Consider the following 16,392-nt stretch of genomic DNA (forward strand, 5'->3'; position numbering starts at 1 on the left):
ACTCTGTTTAGTCACGCTGTGTGGGATTCATTTGACCATATGTAAGCATGTGCAATGGCTATCTAAGGAAGTCTGGCTCACTTTCCTCTGAAGCATATACCACTACTCTTCATTCTACCGTGAAAGCATGGTTTAAACTGAGAAATCTAATTTTCAGACATGAGAATCTTCATGAAATAATTCTTTTCAAAGAGCATGACAAATATATATTGCAATAATCTTTGGAGGATTTGCTCAGTATTTCCCTGAATTTTTTCCATTTAATCAGACTTAACTAATATCTGTGTTAGTAAAACATTTATGTCTCACATGTCAACATCATTCTTTAAAAACTGTTATTGCATAGTTTTGATAGCCCTTCTTGATTATCTTGAAATGGTTGTTCACATATATTCAACTAGCACATTAATATGAGCACCAGTCAGAGGCATACAAAGTAGTTGCATCAGGGAATTCAGGAGACCAAGATATAGATTGCGGAGGTCAAACCCTGTGATCACATTTGGTATGAAGGATTCTGTTACTGTGCTTTGTTATGGCTGTGGAATGTTCTTTGGGTGAAGAACATCTCAGTTTGCCCTCACTAAAATGTTACAATCATGGAAACGCCCATCACCTCTTTGATCACTGAGGAAAGATGTAGCTGACTCTGGAAGTCAGCTGTCAAGCAATCCCTAGAATTGTGAAAAGAATTGCTAAAAGGAAAGCTTTAGGTTGAGCATATGAATAAATTCCTTCCATTCTCTAATTCAGTTTTTAATTATATTATGGATAGTATTAGAAAAATTAATTTGATCTAAAATAAATTTTATCTCATTAATTACAAGAGAGACACTTTTATGATCTTGAACTTGTGTTTCAACAATTATTTGAGTGCCTGTACAAAATCAAGGATTAAATCAAAATAAATGGAAATACCACTTTAGTCGGTAGATACATCTCTGTGTTAGGAACACTCTCATGACTGAAATATTAAAATCAGGAATATTATTCATAGCATTTGCAATTAAAACTGAATTGGGACAAGGGGAATGAGAGTGCACTTTGTCAAGGAAGGTTTTATTGTTTGGACTCCATTACCAAAATATATCACAGTAAGTCCCCAAAACACACTAGGAGGAGGTTAGCCAGTGCATGAAGCAATAGCTTACTGATTTTCAGCTGAAAAATAAAACCTGCAGTGCTCAAATCTGTGATATACTCTGATGCTCAAACTTCAAATATAAAATATCTACAGAATTTACAATTTGCAGAGAAAAAATTGTTTTCCTCTGTAAGACCTTTATCCAATATGGGAGAGCACTCTGGTAGATCTCAGTTTTATGGTGAAAGGAAAAGGCCAGTTTTACAAAAGTGACTCTTGTGAATTTGAAAACTATGGAATTTTAGACAAAAAAGATATGAGCAGAAATGTACCACAACAGTTGGTAAATATTTAAGACATTTCCAAGGAAATCAATATCTGGAATTGCAAACCTTATTGTAAAAATAAATAGTGAAAACATACAAGCAAAAAAATCTATACTTCCTGTGAAGCAAATGGAAGGAGGCTATAAAATATAAATGACACCTCTTTCCCCCAACATAGAGGCCTTCAGCATATACAGACAGAAAACCATGAAGGTTTTATAAATAAATAATAACCGGAAGCTAGACGAGAATGTAAATTTGGAAAGAGATAAGAAAATGCAGTAAGATTTTCCCAGAACAATGCTGCATTATTTAATTTAACATAATTATAATTCCACAACTGACTAATAAAATATTTGAATATAATAATGTTATTTATAAAAGCATACATATTAATTTAATTTATTTTAATGATTTAATTTAAAAAAATTATTAACTAGTACAGTGTGGTGAGTTGAATTTGACTGGCTGACAGACCAGCCAATTGCTTTTCTAGTCCCCTTCTTCTAGGGGGGTGGTGGTGGGGAATAAGATGCAAAAGCATCTTATAATAATTCATATATAAGTGTGAACAATAATTCATAGTTCACACTTACCATCACTGGCAAAACAGACAAAGCTTGGGGAAAATTAGCTTAATTTATTGCCAATTAAATGTAGAGTTGGATAGTGATAACCAAAGTAAAAACTGAAAACGCCCTCCTTTCTTCATTCCTTGCTTCCCGACTCTTCCCTCTCCCTAACCCTTAAGTCCAGCTGAGAATGGGTGGCTGTGGTCAGTCCACAACAGGACCTTGTCTGCATCTCTCTCCTCCTCACACTTGTGGCTCCTCTGCAAAGCAGGCTGGCACCAGTCCCTGCCTCCTTCTCCCCTGCTACCCCTGCAGCCCCCAACACACAGGACTTGACAAATGAACCCAATACATCATCAAAGGTGGCAGTGTCATAACATGAATGAATGAATGAAGGGTTGTGAAAAAGAAGCACACAGCCTCTAAGTTGCTGTTTGCAACCTGGACACAGGATTAGAGGGTCTAGTTGTTAATTGTCAATTTATTATGTATTAAAAATTTTCTTATTTTTTAACTACTAAATAAATTCACATCTGGCTACAAAGTTGGCAGTTTGGACATACATATGATGAGTGTACCATGCATTGACCACAGCTTCCTGTGAGCAAAGAAATATACTGCTACTCTTGCATTGCTATTACAATTGCATTACTATTGCAATTGAATTACATGTATTGCATTTATCCTGAGAGTTAAAATAAAATGGAAGTTGGCAGGTTGAAATAATGATTTGATAGAAAAGGAAGTAAATGATGTCAATTTCCTCTCAGCACTCCATTTCCATCAATCATGGTGTCTCCTTCATTTGAAAATAGGATGGTCTTTAAGATCCACAGAAAAACACAAACTGGACATATCAGGCCATTTAATATTTTTCTACATACAATAAAAACACAAGCTTTCATATCCATTTACTGATATATCTTATACATGTTTTTACCTATAGATACTTTTTAATAGTGTTTTTAAGACATATGTAATTACATATGCTAAAACATAACTGCAGAACGACTTTTATATCTTCACATTGTCTATGAAATATATATAAATACCAGTAAAGTAATTGATTTTGTCACAACTGTCTTAAAAATATATTTGAAAAAAATTAAGCTTCAGAATATTTTTTTTTCAGGATTTTTTTTTTCAGTTCTTGATATGAATTGGAGAAATAAGAGTACTGTTCCTCTTGAAGATTCAAATGTAATGCATTGATCTTTGTCATCTTTCCTACAGCTGAATGTTTCCCTACACATAGAGGAATCTCACAGGAACTGATACAACTGTTTTCTGCTAAGTATAGCCTATATTATGCCACAAAATCAAGGTCTACAAATCTATGAGTAACTTTACACTGTTTCTGTCACACAAATCTGAGACAGCTCCACGACTGCTGCACTACTGTATTCTGTCAAGTAATGTGTAGATTTTGTTTGAAGTGCAGAATTTATAAGCCAAAATAAACAGTAAAGAAGCAATGAAGAGCTCTGCCAGACTGAATATTGAACTGCCAAGCACCAGTCTTCCCTCCTCTTTATTTATTCACTTAATTTCTGTTTTACTGATTTTGGCTGTAAAGATTGGCAGCAATAGGAAGAACTGAAATTAAAGTGGCATGTATAGAAGAAGGAAACAAGTAATTAGGGGAATAAAAGAAGGCAACAGAATTTCCAGAATGTGGTATATTGAATTACTGGATAGGAATATTATCTTTTTCAGAGGGTGCGAGATAATAGCATACAAAATGAGACCATAGTATACTAAAACAATAAAAAGGGATATTTGAGCATTCTATCTGCTTATTGTATAACAGAGAAGTAGTTATATGATAATAGTATTCAAGTAGATGAAAAGCTGCTGTGAATGTAAGGGGGATAAATTGTTTTCCAAGTCTCTTGTAAATAACTTGCAAAATGGACTTAAGTTACATTGAGAGATTCAGAAAAGTAAAAGAAAGGCAAACAAGGCACAATCAAACACAAAAATCACATATGCACACAAAAAACCCCCCTAAAATCTACCAAACAAGAAAAAGCCTAACCAACTTTCTAAGTCTAGCTATAGCTACATCCTAACTGATAGTTAATGTGATAATTACCTGCCTGTAAATTGTGTAGAATAAAACGTATTCAAAAGATAAATTAATATTGATAGAGTAATATTAATAAGTACACATTAATAAATTAAATATTAATTTGCCTTCAAAAAAACTTTGAAAGTCTTGTAACAGATGGGTTCTCTGCTTTAGCTAAGCACCTAAAGAGCAATTAAAGTTCTCAGTAAGAATGCTTTTTGAGAAATGTCAAACACACTGACTGAAATACCACAGAGCAGAGCACCAGCCACATACTAGTTTGATGATTCCATGGCTATGACAGCCTAGTGGTAGCACCTCTTCTTTCTGACAGGTTATATTAACCTGAGTAAGCACATAATGGCAGGGAATGGGTTTGAAAAACATTTTGAGATTTTTCCTGAAACATCTTTCTGTGTGTGTATGTGTGTATTAATTTACATATCTGTTTCAGCATGCTACACAAGCTGGACAGAAAAGAGAACACATCCTGGAGTATCACAGATAATGTGTTTTACATAAGACAACTGAAGTTTCTTCAAATGTAAACCCTCTTTCTGCCTTCATATCTCCACTTAACATATTTCTTAAGGCTAGAGATTGTGGCTGCCATGTGCCATGTTATTGAAATAATTAACATTTACTCAGATTTTGTAAACACATTTTTGAACCAGGGATGGTTAATATAGACTGACTGTCATCAGTGTCAGGTATTCCACACAGTGTCCATTTTTATTTCCACACGTGATTAAATTCGGAGTTTCCAAATATTTTTTGCTTTTAATAACAACATTTTCTACTGTGGATTCATACAATCTTCAATTCCTTGATGAAATAGCTCAAAATGTGAGCAACTTTTTCCTATTCTTTGCATATAGTCAGACAGTGAGACCAACAGATGTGACCAAATGTGCTACCAAAAACAGTTTTGTTTTTTCAGTTCTCATTGTGAACTGCACAGGACATGTTTAAGACATGAAAATATAGTCTGATCCTTATAATTTATTAGCAATTAATTGATACAGTTGATGAAACTTAGAAAAAATTCTCATTCATGGTAGAAATAGAAAAGATTTCTTTCCTTTTTCCCTATTCTCAAAGATATACTGCACCTCACATTTCAAATCAGAGTATAAACAGTGAGTTAGTGGGGTAATGTACTTAGTCTATCATTACATTGAGCTCTGCTTTGCTGTAGCAGGTAACTGCTCCCATAAAAGTTACGTCTTATCACTACCATAAATTGACCAAACTAAGGTCAGGTTAAATTGCTATTGAGTTTAAATATTCACAATCATTCCCGTCCTAGAAATGCTGATGAAAGTTATTTACTCATGAGTGAGATACAAGGGCTCTTATAACAGGAAATTAAGTGTTCTAAGATACTATTCCAGATTTTCCAGTAAGTGTGGACTAATTTTTACATACTTTCTTGATATTAAATCCTGAATGTGTTTCAGCTTCCCTAGCTAATAGAGCTTTTATTCTTCTGTTTGGTTTTTGGTTTATATTCTTGTTGCCATGACCACCTGAAGCCTTCATATGGGAAAAAAACAGTTTCTCTTTCCTATATTTTTCATCATCTTATGTGGCATTAAAAATGTTTTTACCCTTTTTTTTCTGTTCTCTGATATTTTAGAATAAATTCCAAGTCATTTGTTTTTTAAAGTAATTACTCTGCCAAGTTAAGTGTAGGTAAACCTGAATTTTAGCTATAAAACATCCTTTCTCTTTCTGAAATCTTTTTTTAAAAAATCTAAGTGTGAGTTGTGATATTTAATGAAGCACTAAAACAAGATGTTGTTTTAAAGGAAAAGCCTGGATAATTTTTTTTGTAACATGCAAAAGCAATAACCCCCAGATAATTACCTGATTGAAAAAAAAAAAAAAAAAAGATAAAAAAGAATAAAATTCTATAGTTTTATCCATGTGTTTATTCATGGACTGCTTTCACACTGATGCAATACTCATTAAATATCACTTAATTGTTGTAATAGCACCAAGGCGTTCCTTAATATTCTCTAATACCATTAAGGCCTTCTAGTTGACTTTTAACAATCTCCAATGGCACAAATTCCACACTTTCTCTAAAAACTTCCTCTAACACTTATCACTTCCACGGTGAGAGAGATTTTCTGAACAGACAGAATTTCCCAGGTTTTTTAGGTTTTTGTTCATTGTCTCATCTTTCTGCTGTCCACCTAGGACAAAAGTCTTCCTGTCACCACTATGATGTTCTACTAGGTAGCTGCCAAAGGAAAAAAAAAAAAGAAAAAAAATCCCCCTTGATCTTCTAAAGGTAGAGAAACCCTTAGTTTTCTCAAGTGTTAAGGAAACTTCCCAGTCTGACCATTCCCAAGGCTCTGGCAGTCACACTTCCAAACATGTAAATTTCATAGCTCAATTTGAGATGCTTTGTTTAGCTAATTCTCATCAGGACAGGCTTAAAATGAGAGATAAGCACATAGGATATCTAGGTTTGATAACCAAGTAAAAATTGAATTTTAAAAAAATTAAATTTTGTAATGAAAGGATATTTTGCTGTATGTCTCCTCTACATTCAACATATGTTTTGGAAATCTCACATGTGAAACAAAAGAAATATATCTAAGAAATCCAGAACTGATTTTTAAGTCAAAAATGTTTCTTTTTATTGTCAAGTAATTCTGTCTGTGATTTATTATAGTTAATATTTTCTTTTTCCTTTGACCATGATCATAAGCTTACAATCATCACCTGAATATTCATTTTCATGTCAGAGACAGTGGCACTAAGATAAGAACCCTGTTACTTTGTTCTTTAATTTTTCTAGAAGTTTTAGAAGAGTCAGGTTGTCCCTCTGAGTATGTGTCTGTTACAAAAGCTCAGAATAAATGGTCAAAGACAGTGTTTTGGTTGTTTGGGGGGAAAAAATGTATTATTGAAAATGTTGCACTCTTTCTGCCATCATGTAACAAACCAAAAGTAACCCAAATAACTAGAAGTCCTGTATAATATGTGCCTAATTGTATCGCAATAGAGGGCTATAATCCATTTCCAGATTCCTAGATGAGTCAAAGAAATATATATAAATAAATAAATAATCCTTTGACTGAAGGGTTTTGTTTGTTTTTTTTTTCCAATTTCTGCTAATGTGTTAGTTCTCTGTATGCTGCTCCACAAAGTTGGAAATGACCTTTTTCAGTCCTAGTTTGAATCAGTATATTAACAGCAGTAATTCTGCAGTCCCAAGACTGATGATGCTGTAATTTTCCAGCCTAATCACACTGAACTTCAAACATATTCAAAGCAATTCTATTGAAGTTACTGTCTCAGAAGTATTTTTGCAATATGTGTGAATTACACATGAGGACACGACCAGTAGACAAGTGCTTGTCAAGCTCATTGGAAATGAAATAAAGAAAGATACTTCCCAAAGGTAACAGCTCATGTGAACCTTGTCCCAGTCTTTGATCATATTTAGACCTCACCTGAGTAGAAACTAGAAAAAAAAATAGAAAATCTAACTTTTTTAAAGTCATCATTGGCAGCTCACACCAGCTATCAAACTTGAGAAGTAATGAATAATTAAAATAAGTCTCCATGCATTCACACAGCCCACACACCTCCATGCACAACTGCCATCATGCCAAAGGGCCAAGGTGACATTGAAACTGTTGCACATCTCTCAGTATTTGGAGAAATTAACAAGCTGGAGTGAATAATCTGATTTTTCGAGACCTGGTGCTAACACTTCTACTGTCATGTGTGTGTTATTTACAGACCATGTGTATATATGGGGGAGATAGAGAAATTATTAACAACGTGCTATTCCCATCTCACTCAACCTCAGTTTTTATGTCACAGAGTAGCCTAGATCTCTTCTTGAGGTTACCTGACTCTATATTGCCTTGTGGCAACAGAAAACACCATAATATCTTCATAATCTTAGTCATTATGTAAACAAAATTGACATTATCTTGACAGAATCTTAGTCATTATTCAACACAATTGTGGAAGTCAGGAGTCCTCTGGAGTCTATATAGTCCAACCCACCTAACCCCAGATGAGTCAGTTAAATTTTCAATCCCCCTCACTCTCTACATATCAAATCTGTACTTCATCAGATAACTTTAATATTAAGTTATGACAAGCCTTAATAAAATAAAAATTGCATTCAATGCTCTCCATCACACAGAAACAAGCTCACAGATGCAGCCCTTAGCTTTTTCCAGGCTAATAATGAACATACTGAAAAAAAAAAAAAAATTATACCAGGCATCCTGAGAGATCTTTCTGTTATCTTTCTCTGTTATGAAAAATCACCATAATTTTTTTTTTTCAATTACTTAATCAATTCCTCTAGTAAATCTGGCTGTCATCCCCCTGTAAGCTCAGGGACAGCACCCACAGCTTGCACTCAAGGGTCTTGTGTTGATGGCCCAAAGGCCCCAGGGACACAAGCAGGGCTCTGTACCTGGAGTAATAGAGCTGCTTTTCTATATATATGCTTCCTGTCTTCATGTAAAAAGATTTTGTCTACATCAAGTCCAAATACTCCTCCATGCCTGTTGGTTTTCCCTCTGTTTTTACTGAAAATAATACTGCATGATATTTTTATTCAGGTTGGTTTTCTTCTAGTTAATGGGAAATACATCTGTCCCATGCAGTTTCTTTAGGTTTTGCATATGCAGCCAGCAGTATTACATAAGAGATGCCTTGTTGACAAGAGACTTGGACTCCCTGCTGGTCAGAACCATAGCAACCTGAATTTCACCCCTAAATTTCCCACCTATGTTTCCCTACTCTATTGTTGCCAGCATGGGTTAGGACTAATAGTTCTGCCTTTCAACATCAAAAAGATTTATTTGGTAATTTTCACTGCCACAAAATCAGCAGTCAACTCAAACTGTTACCAAAATTACTGCTACAGACATGTTCTGCCACCCCTGAAGATGCTCTGTTCCTTTGCAATATCTCTTGCATAAGTTAATAGAATACTGGTGTTGAAGGCGACTTATACCTCTGATTCATATATACTTTTAGACATACCTAAAAGTATAAAGAGTGGAGGGTGAATTATATACTCTTAGAGATTCCCACTCCCAACTCAAATTATCCATTTATTACACTCTCTCTAAAAGTTGCATGTTGCATAAATGGTTGCACAAATTCAAAATTCATCAAGCTTACCAGCTCCCAGAAGTCAACCTCAGATCTTCTTGCTCTGGCTCTTCCAAAAGCAAAATTGTCATGAAAACTTCACTGTGTCTTTTTGTTATTCACTACTTTCTCTAAATTGCTGAGGAAAAATATTTTAAAAAAATACAGCAGCTCTAAACTTAAAAGAGGTTCAGGTGCAATTTGGATTTTTACCCTTTCTCTCCCACTGCCAAGACAAAAATATCTAATTGAGTCCCATTTTTCCCCATTGTCAGCTGTGACTTAAAGGATATTTGATGGAGATATTAATGAGAACTGACATAAATAAGTTAGATTTTCCAGAACAGGAACAAGACTGTAGTTAGATGACACCCGTAAAGGGTTTTAAGCAAGTATGGGTGTAAAGACCATTTTTGTAGTAAGAACTTTGAATTTGGGTTAGTTCTCTGTTTTCTCTTTTTTCACAGTTTAGCCAGTTTCTCTCTTGATTAGACATCTTGTCTACAGCTCATTTCAGACACAATACTCACAATATTTCTACTTACATCTTCCCACTCAAGCCCTTCTGTTACTGAATTTGTAGGCCATGTTACCTTTTGGTGTCTGCTCAGTGGTGTTAAACACACTGTTATTCTACCAAAGGTTCAATTCATCAGCCATGTACAAATGTATTCGAATATATAAATTCTGATGATTTTATTAGAAAAAAAGATACATCAGATGTATTACTGGGGACATCAAATTCCCTGTTAAATCTCAGAGAGTAATAACAAAACATCTGACAACAGAAAATTGAGTGCTAGAAGAGATTAAGCTGATAAAAGGAAAAGGAAGGAATTTGGTTGTGCAGAGGTGACATGAAGTCAGAATTTTGAACAATAATAGCTGAACTTATTTCAAGGAACTGAAATGATAAAATAAATCAGTTTGTGAGCTGTATAACAATTTAAAAAAAAAGTAAACTATTACAAGTTTGTTTAATATGCACATTCACTAAAAAAAAACTTGGTGAAATTACATATAAACATTATTTGCAAAACTGATTTGATCAGCCTTGTGTTCTGAACGCAAATACCAAGTCTCACTGTTCTATGTCAGACATACTGTTATCATAAAATCACTAATGTGAAGCTATCTGAATATAAATGTTTCAAGAAAATGCTCTTCATTCTGATAATCTGAAGTCAAACTAGTGCTAACTAGTCCAATTTGTTCATTCTGTGTTTAAATACATCTAAATGTCAGCTGTGGAACATTCAGCACCTCTTAAGCGTTCTTATTTTATCATTATTTCCATTTCATGTGTTTTCCTTATAGTATTACTACTTAATCTAACTTAAGTTCTTATGCTAATTTAGGCTAATTTATGCTAACTAATGCAGCCTTAGACCTGTGCAAAATTGTCAAACACAAATGAGGATCTCAGCCGAAACAAAGTGTTTCAGCATTTTCTTGATCTGTACCAGGATACTCCATATATACTCTGATAAATTGTTGCAGTTTTTCTGTGAAAATCATCCTGATATGTAATGTGGCTCCAAAGAATATTGCTTCAAGCTCATAATATATTTATGTATGTATATGTAAAATACATAAAAAATATGTATATTTTATCTTGAACTATGGTCCTTAAAATAAGAATAATCTGGGTAGCTGTGAGGCAGCAGGGTAGTGTAAATATATGCCTGAAAAGGTGTGCTGACTCAGAATCTGTATGTAAGACCATGATCTGTAGGATGAGGACTGCATGATCATATATAGACAACTCCTACATCAAAATATATCCTTGGTCAGAGACTTCTTTTTCTTTTCCATTTATATTTTTCCATTTTTAAGTGATTTAAGTGTGTTTGTACTCAGGGTAATTCACTTCCATCACCACCTAGAGTAATGATAAATGTCTTCAGCTTAGTCCTCAAATGGCCTTTGTTAAAACTGCAGTGCAAACATCAATTGACATTTTGAAGGTCATGACCAACCCCATTTAAAAGTAAGATTAAATAAAAGTTCAATTCGTAATCCAAAAACAAAAGTGCAGAGTTCACAAAATGTTACTAACAGCTATATTGTAGACACAATTAATTCTAGTATCTGAATCTCAGGATAAAGCCCATCTTGAGAGACCTGTATCTTATTTTATGTAAGATATATTTACATTTTATATATTTCATTGTAGCATTTACAAACCTAGAATAAAAGTTTTGAGAGAAAATAGTGTTGTGTTCAGCTGTTGCTTTTCTTGTTTCAGTTCTTTTGTATCCCAAAATATGCAGCACATAGTTATTCATTTTTTAAGTTCTTTCATAGTGGATTCTTTACAAGGTATTTATGCCTTCATATACTGTTCATTCTTGTAAACTCCTTGTAATTTCAAATTGTATTTGTCAAAAATGATGCATATGAAGTAGCAATGGTAAAGACAAATTTTAATAAGTATGGAGAAATAAGTCCACACTTAAATCACCTATTTAGTATGCACACATCTACCTATTGGATGCCCAAAATTATCAAATATAATGTAGATCTTTTTTGCTGATGTTTTTTAAAAAATAGTTGTGTACAATCCTGAAGAGAAAGGAATTAAATCAAATTTGTTCTGATGGTGTTCAAAACTTCAGTACTATAGCATGTATTGGAAAACAAATATTTATACCAGATATTGGTATTAGTAAAAAAATTAGATGGAAGGAAAGCCATTCTCTGTGTTTGTAGTTTCTTAAAACTACAGTATTTTCCCTGCTATTCCTCATTATGAATTACATTTACTACTGTGAGAACAAAAGACAATACTAGAACAAGACTATATTACCAATGGAAATATCAGAAGGAAATTTGCAAGGATAAGCTGTTTTCTTGAGTTTTTCTCTATTTTCCTTCAAAGTACCTCGTATTCTCATCCAGGAGATGCTGAGAAGATGAGTTATGTAATTCTAAGTTCTATGAACCCATCTCATCAACACCAAATATAGTTGCTTATTGCAGAGGGGTTTTTATTGTCTTTTACAATAACAAGTATTATTGTATTTTTATGTATTTCTGTGGTCCAGTACTGCAAGGAAAGAACAGTATGTTTGCTTGTTTGCTGTTATTCTGCTATTTGCCCCATCTTTACTTTTCCTTATATTAATTTTTTACTTGCAATCTTGCGTAGGTTAGAGATTTGATAAATGCTCCCATTCTCATTTTCTGTTCATCTACAATTTACCTCTGTCTTACTGCCTTTGGTATCCTCTGCTTGTGGAAACCTGACACTCCTCAGTCATTTCTGCTTGCCTGATTCTACCTGTGCTCTCCCTAATCTCTTTCTGCAAATATGCTTCTTCTTCCTGAAAATGTTAAAGGATGAAACTGCTCCACTGCTGAAATTTTATCTTGTAGCAAATCCTGCTCCAAATATTAAGAGGTTTAACAGCTTTTTACAGCCTTTTACAACTATAATACATCAATTTATATGTTACATAAATATAGGAAATTATAGCAAGAAATTCGAGAGATATATTTTTGGTATTTAAATTATTAATAAATTTTATTTTGAGCGATTAAATGATTAATGCAAATTGATTACTAAAAAGAATTAATTAAAAGAAGCATATAAGACCATAATATATAGTTTCAGATTTAATTTTAAAAAAAATTGCTCTCCATTTTTTGGATAATCTTTGCGATTATGTATTGTAGTATCGACTTCAAATGAAAATAGTGCAGGAAAGAGAAATTTCCTATTCTAAATAACAGAGACTCAGAAAGAATGATGTATGGAGTTTAATTTATGACCAGATTTTAAGAAATTAAACCCAAAAGCAAACAAAAACAACAAAACCCCAACCAAAGAACAAAGAGCTAATATGTTATGCTTTTTTGTACAGAATGGAACCTGTAATACAAAAGGCAGCATGAGTTCCAGAATGGAGACAAACAGGTAAGAATGATCCTAGTATTTCTTTCATGGTTTATGTTTGCACAAGGAATATTTTCTAGGCAGGGTTTTTTAATAACATCAGCAGTTTTTGAAGTTTGGCAGATTTTTGAAAACAGACACTGCATCAGTTAGACCAAATTCAAGAATGAAGACAAAAATCCACAAGAACTATCAGCTGATAATTTGTAGGGGAAATGGAAAAATGAATATCAAACAATTATTATAAAATATGAAGTTAGGGCTGTGTGAAATTTGGTTAATTCTGATTCTGTATTTAGGTTGAATGCCCACGTAAAAAATTTTTTTAGATTTCTCGAGTCACTTTTGAGCCCGGTTCCTTAGTATCTAGGGCATTGATTGTGCAGGAAGAGACCTGAAGTTATTTTGCCACACATATTGAATTGCAAACACTTTACAGAAGCAGTGGGAGGTATTGTAACTCAAGTAGAGTTGAGGGTCTTGTAAAACCATCTGTCCAGTTAAAATTGAAAGGGAGGAAATGATGAATAGTTGATCTCTCACCCACAAATGCACTGTTCATCTCCAACCCAGTTTAACAATAACTTAAACTAGATTTAGGATGTCATGAAAGTTATCACAAGTGAAAAGGAATGTGAAGCAAGAAATTACTTCAATCTGTAGTGGACAACCAGATACCTGTGACTGGAAAAAGTAACCAGTTTTGCACATCCCCTCACAGGTTACACGAGAAATGACTGCTGTGGAAGGATGATGCAGAGAAGAAATTAACAAGCTGCTCAGTCCTGGCCTAACATCATCTAAGAAGAGTACCAGGACCCAGGAAAATGCGTTGGACCTCAGATTTCTTTCTGGAGATGGGGAAGAGGTGATCAACAGTTTCTTAAACTAAGATAAGGTGATATCTTTGTAATAGATGTAGAGCTAAATTGACACACTGTATTTTATAAAGCTAGCCCACAGGTGACAGGTTGTACTACTATATCTGCAATTTGTATGTGTGTTATGGTGAGTCAGAGCACCTATTTGTTGCTACTGTGGGATTCCTTTGACCAGTTTCTGAAGAAAGTAACTAGAGAGGGCACCCAAAATATTTTCCCAGACTATCGATTCTGTAGGTGACAGCATTCCTCCTGCAGTATGAGCAGGAGAACATTCCAGATCTTGTATGCTGTAGCAGAAATTATAAAAAGAAGAAGGTCTTTGGGGGAAGAGCAATGGGAGGGCCTCATGCCTTTTCCAGAGTGTTGAACCCCTCACAGGTGGCATGCTGAAAGAATAATTAGAGCATACTGTATACAATTTGTCATGAAATGCAAAAAAATGCTCCTATCTTTACCCTCTTTGTTTTCATGATTATTACTGAGCAAAGAGTAAATAGGCATGAATAGAGGCAAATTAAGTAAATCTTCAAAATTGCAAAGGTTAAATCTCTGCAGTGTTCAAAAGCTGTTTCTAGTGTGAAGCAATTAAAACTGAAACTAATTTATATAATCAAGGTGAGTGAAAAATTTTAACTGTGAGCTATAGTTATGTCAGATCAAAAATCACAACTATGTACCATATATGAGAGGCTGAAATGTCAAAGGCTAATGACTCAAACAACTGGCTATTTGCAAAAGCAGCAGCTACTTTGCTGAGGCCAGGTTTGCACCCCCAAACTGAAGGGGAAGAGGAGAGGCTTGGCTGTGTGATGATAAAAATTCTGATCCACATGAAACAAAGGGGTCAACACCCACTACCAAAGGATAAGCATGATGAACTCATTTTTTATATACAAAATGACTGAGCCCCAGAATTATTGTGTACTTGATAGCCTGCAACTAATGCCTTAAACAAGCTGTTTTCTGGCCAGATAAGGAAAAAGATCAATAAGATGCAGATTCTTCTGAGGTAGTGTGATGCTTCTCTCATGCCATTTACCCTCTGATAGGCACTGCTGACTCTACTAAAGTGAGAGAAGCAGGGCAAAACAGCAGTCATGTCATTGAAAAGTGCTATAAGCCACCAGAGACCACTGAAACACCCCCAGGCTCATTTCTGGGGCCTTCCACCATAGAACTTTGCACAATCCACAGTGTTGTAAAAGGCAGTGTAAAAGTTTATCTGCTCATGGGAGGTACCTGAGCATTCCCACCCAAACCTGAATGTAGGTCAAACCATTGAACTTTGTGTTTCATGGGCTTCCCCCACCCCCAAGAGATAAAGATTGCACCCATCACTTCAATCAATGGACCTCAAAACTGTCACATTTGAGTCTCATCACTGCTTACATGGGTGGTGACATCTTCCTCTTCACTTTCTACTTTTATCCTTTCTTTCTCTTTCTTTCTTTCTTTCTCCTATGTATTTTCCTAAGCAATATTTTTATACTTCTATGTTGCTATATAATAAATAAAACAGTTACATACCTGCTTTCTATTTCAATCAAATTGTTCTGAAATAAAACTATATATACATATATAAAAGTACAGGTCTGTCAGTGTTGTTTCACTCTATTTTTCTCCAAGTGATCTATTAACAAGAACTCCAGTAACCCCGTGCCTTCAGGTGCAGGTCGTAACACCATGTTGATTGTTAAGAAACAATTCCAACACATAACTCCCACAGAAATTATAAGCATGTTGGCCCACATGGGATATCATTTCACAAAATGATTGTGGAACTAAATTTCTATGGAATCTTCATTCCTCAGGCTGCTCAAAACACAGTTGTACAAGACTCAGAACAACCTCATCTAGCTCTGAAATTACATACTTATCAATCAAGAAGTTAAGCTGGAAAAACTCATGGGTTTCCCTGCAAAGAATTTTTTCTCCATTTTTCTACAGGTCTTCAGAACACACTCATTCCAAAACAAATGGTATGGGGACCCATGTATAAAAAAGTAATCAGTAGGAACAAAGGTATTGCCTGATTTTGTTGGCTTTCTTTGCAAATTCATTTCTTGTGTGGGATGGGGACTGTAGTTTTCTCAAAATCAGAAAAAAATTATGAGACCACATGCCTATGGAATTTGTGATAGCAACATCAGAGGAGAAAAATTAAAAATAAAAATAAAAGAAATGGAACAAAATAAGAAACATGAAAATAGAAGACAAAGCTTTAGCAATCAGTAGACACGTGAATTCATGTAGTTTTATTTCAGGGCTAAGTATATGCACTGGGAACATGCTATTAGTATCCATCTTGTACAGACATCTTGAGTTCTTATTGCTGTTGTATAGTAAGTCAAGATTTATATTGTGAAGTGTTCATTTACAATCCTTTCTACCCACACTAAGTACCTTTAAAAATGC

At 34.3% G+C, this 16,392-nt stretch overlaps 1 long non-coding RNA gene across 1 annotated transcript in view; it reads left to right on the forward strand.

Moving 5' to 3' along the window:
- LOC136571198 (uncharacterized) overlaps positions 1-15,527 on the forward strand; it is a 102,052-nt gene extending 86,525 nt beyond the window's left edge. Inside the window, exons 2-3 of the long non-coding RNA XR_010785689.1 lie at positions 13,062-13,114; positions 13,815-15,527. This is a non-coding gene — a long non-coding RNA (uncharacterized lncRNA). The remainder of the gene's footprint in view (positions 1-13,061; positions 13,115-13,814) is intronic.
- Positions 15,528-16,392: the final 865 nt, after the last annotated feature.

Source organism: Molothrus aeneus, chromosome 2 (assembly GCF_037042795.1).
Source record: "Molothrus aeneus isolate 106 chromosome 2, BPBGC_Maene_1.0, whole genome shotgun sequence".
In the NCBI taxonomy this organism is placed as follows: Eukaryota; Metazoa; Chordata; class Aves; order Passeriformes; family Icteridae; genus Molothrus; species Molothrus aeneus.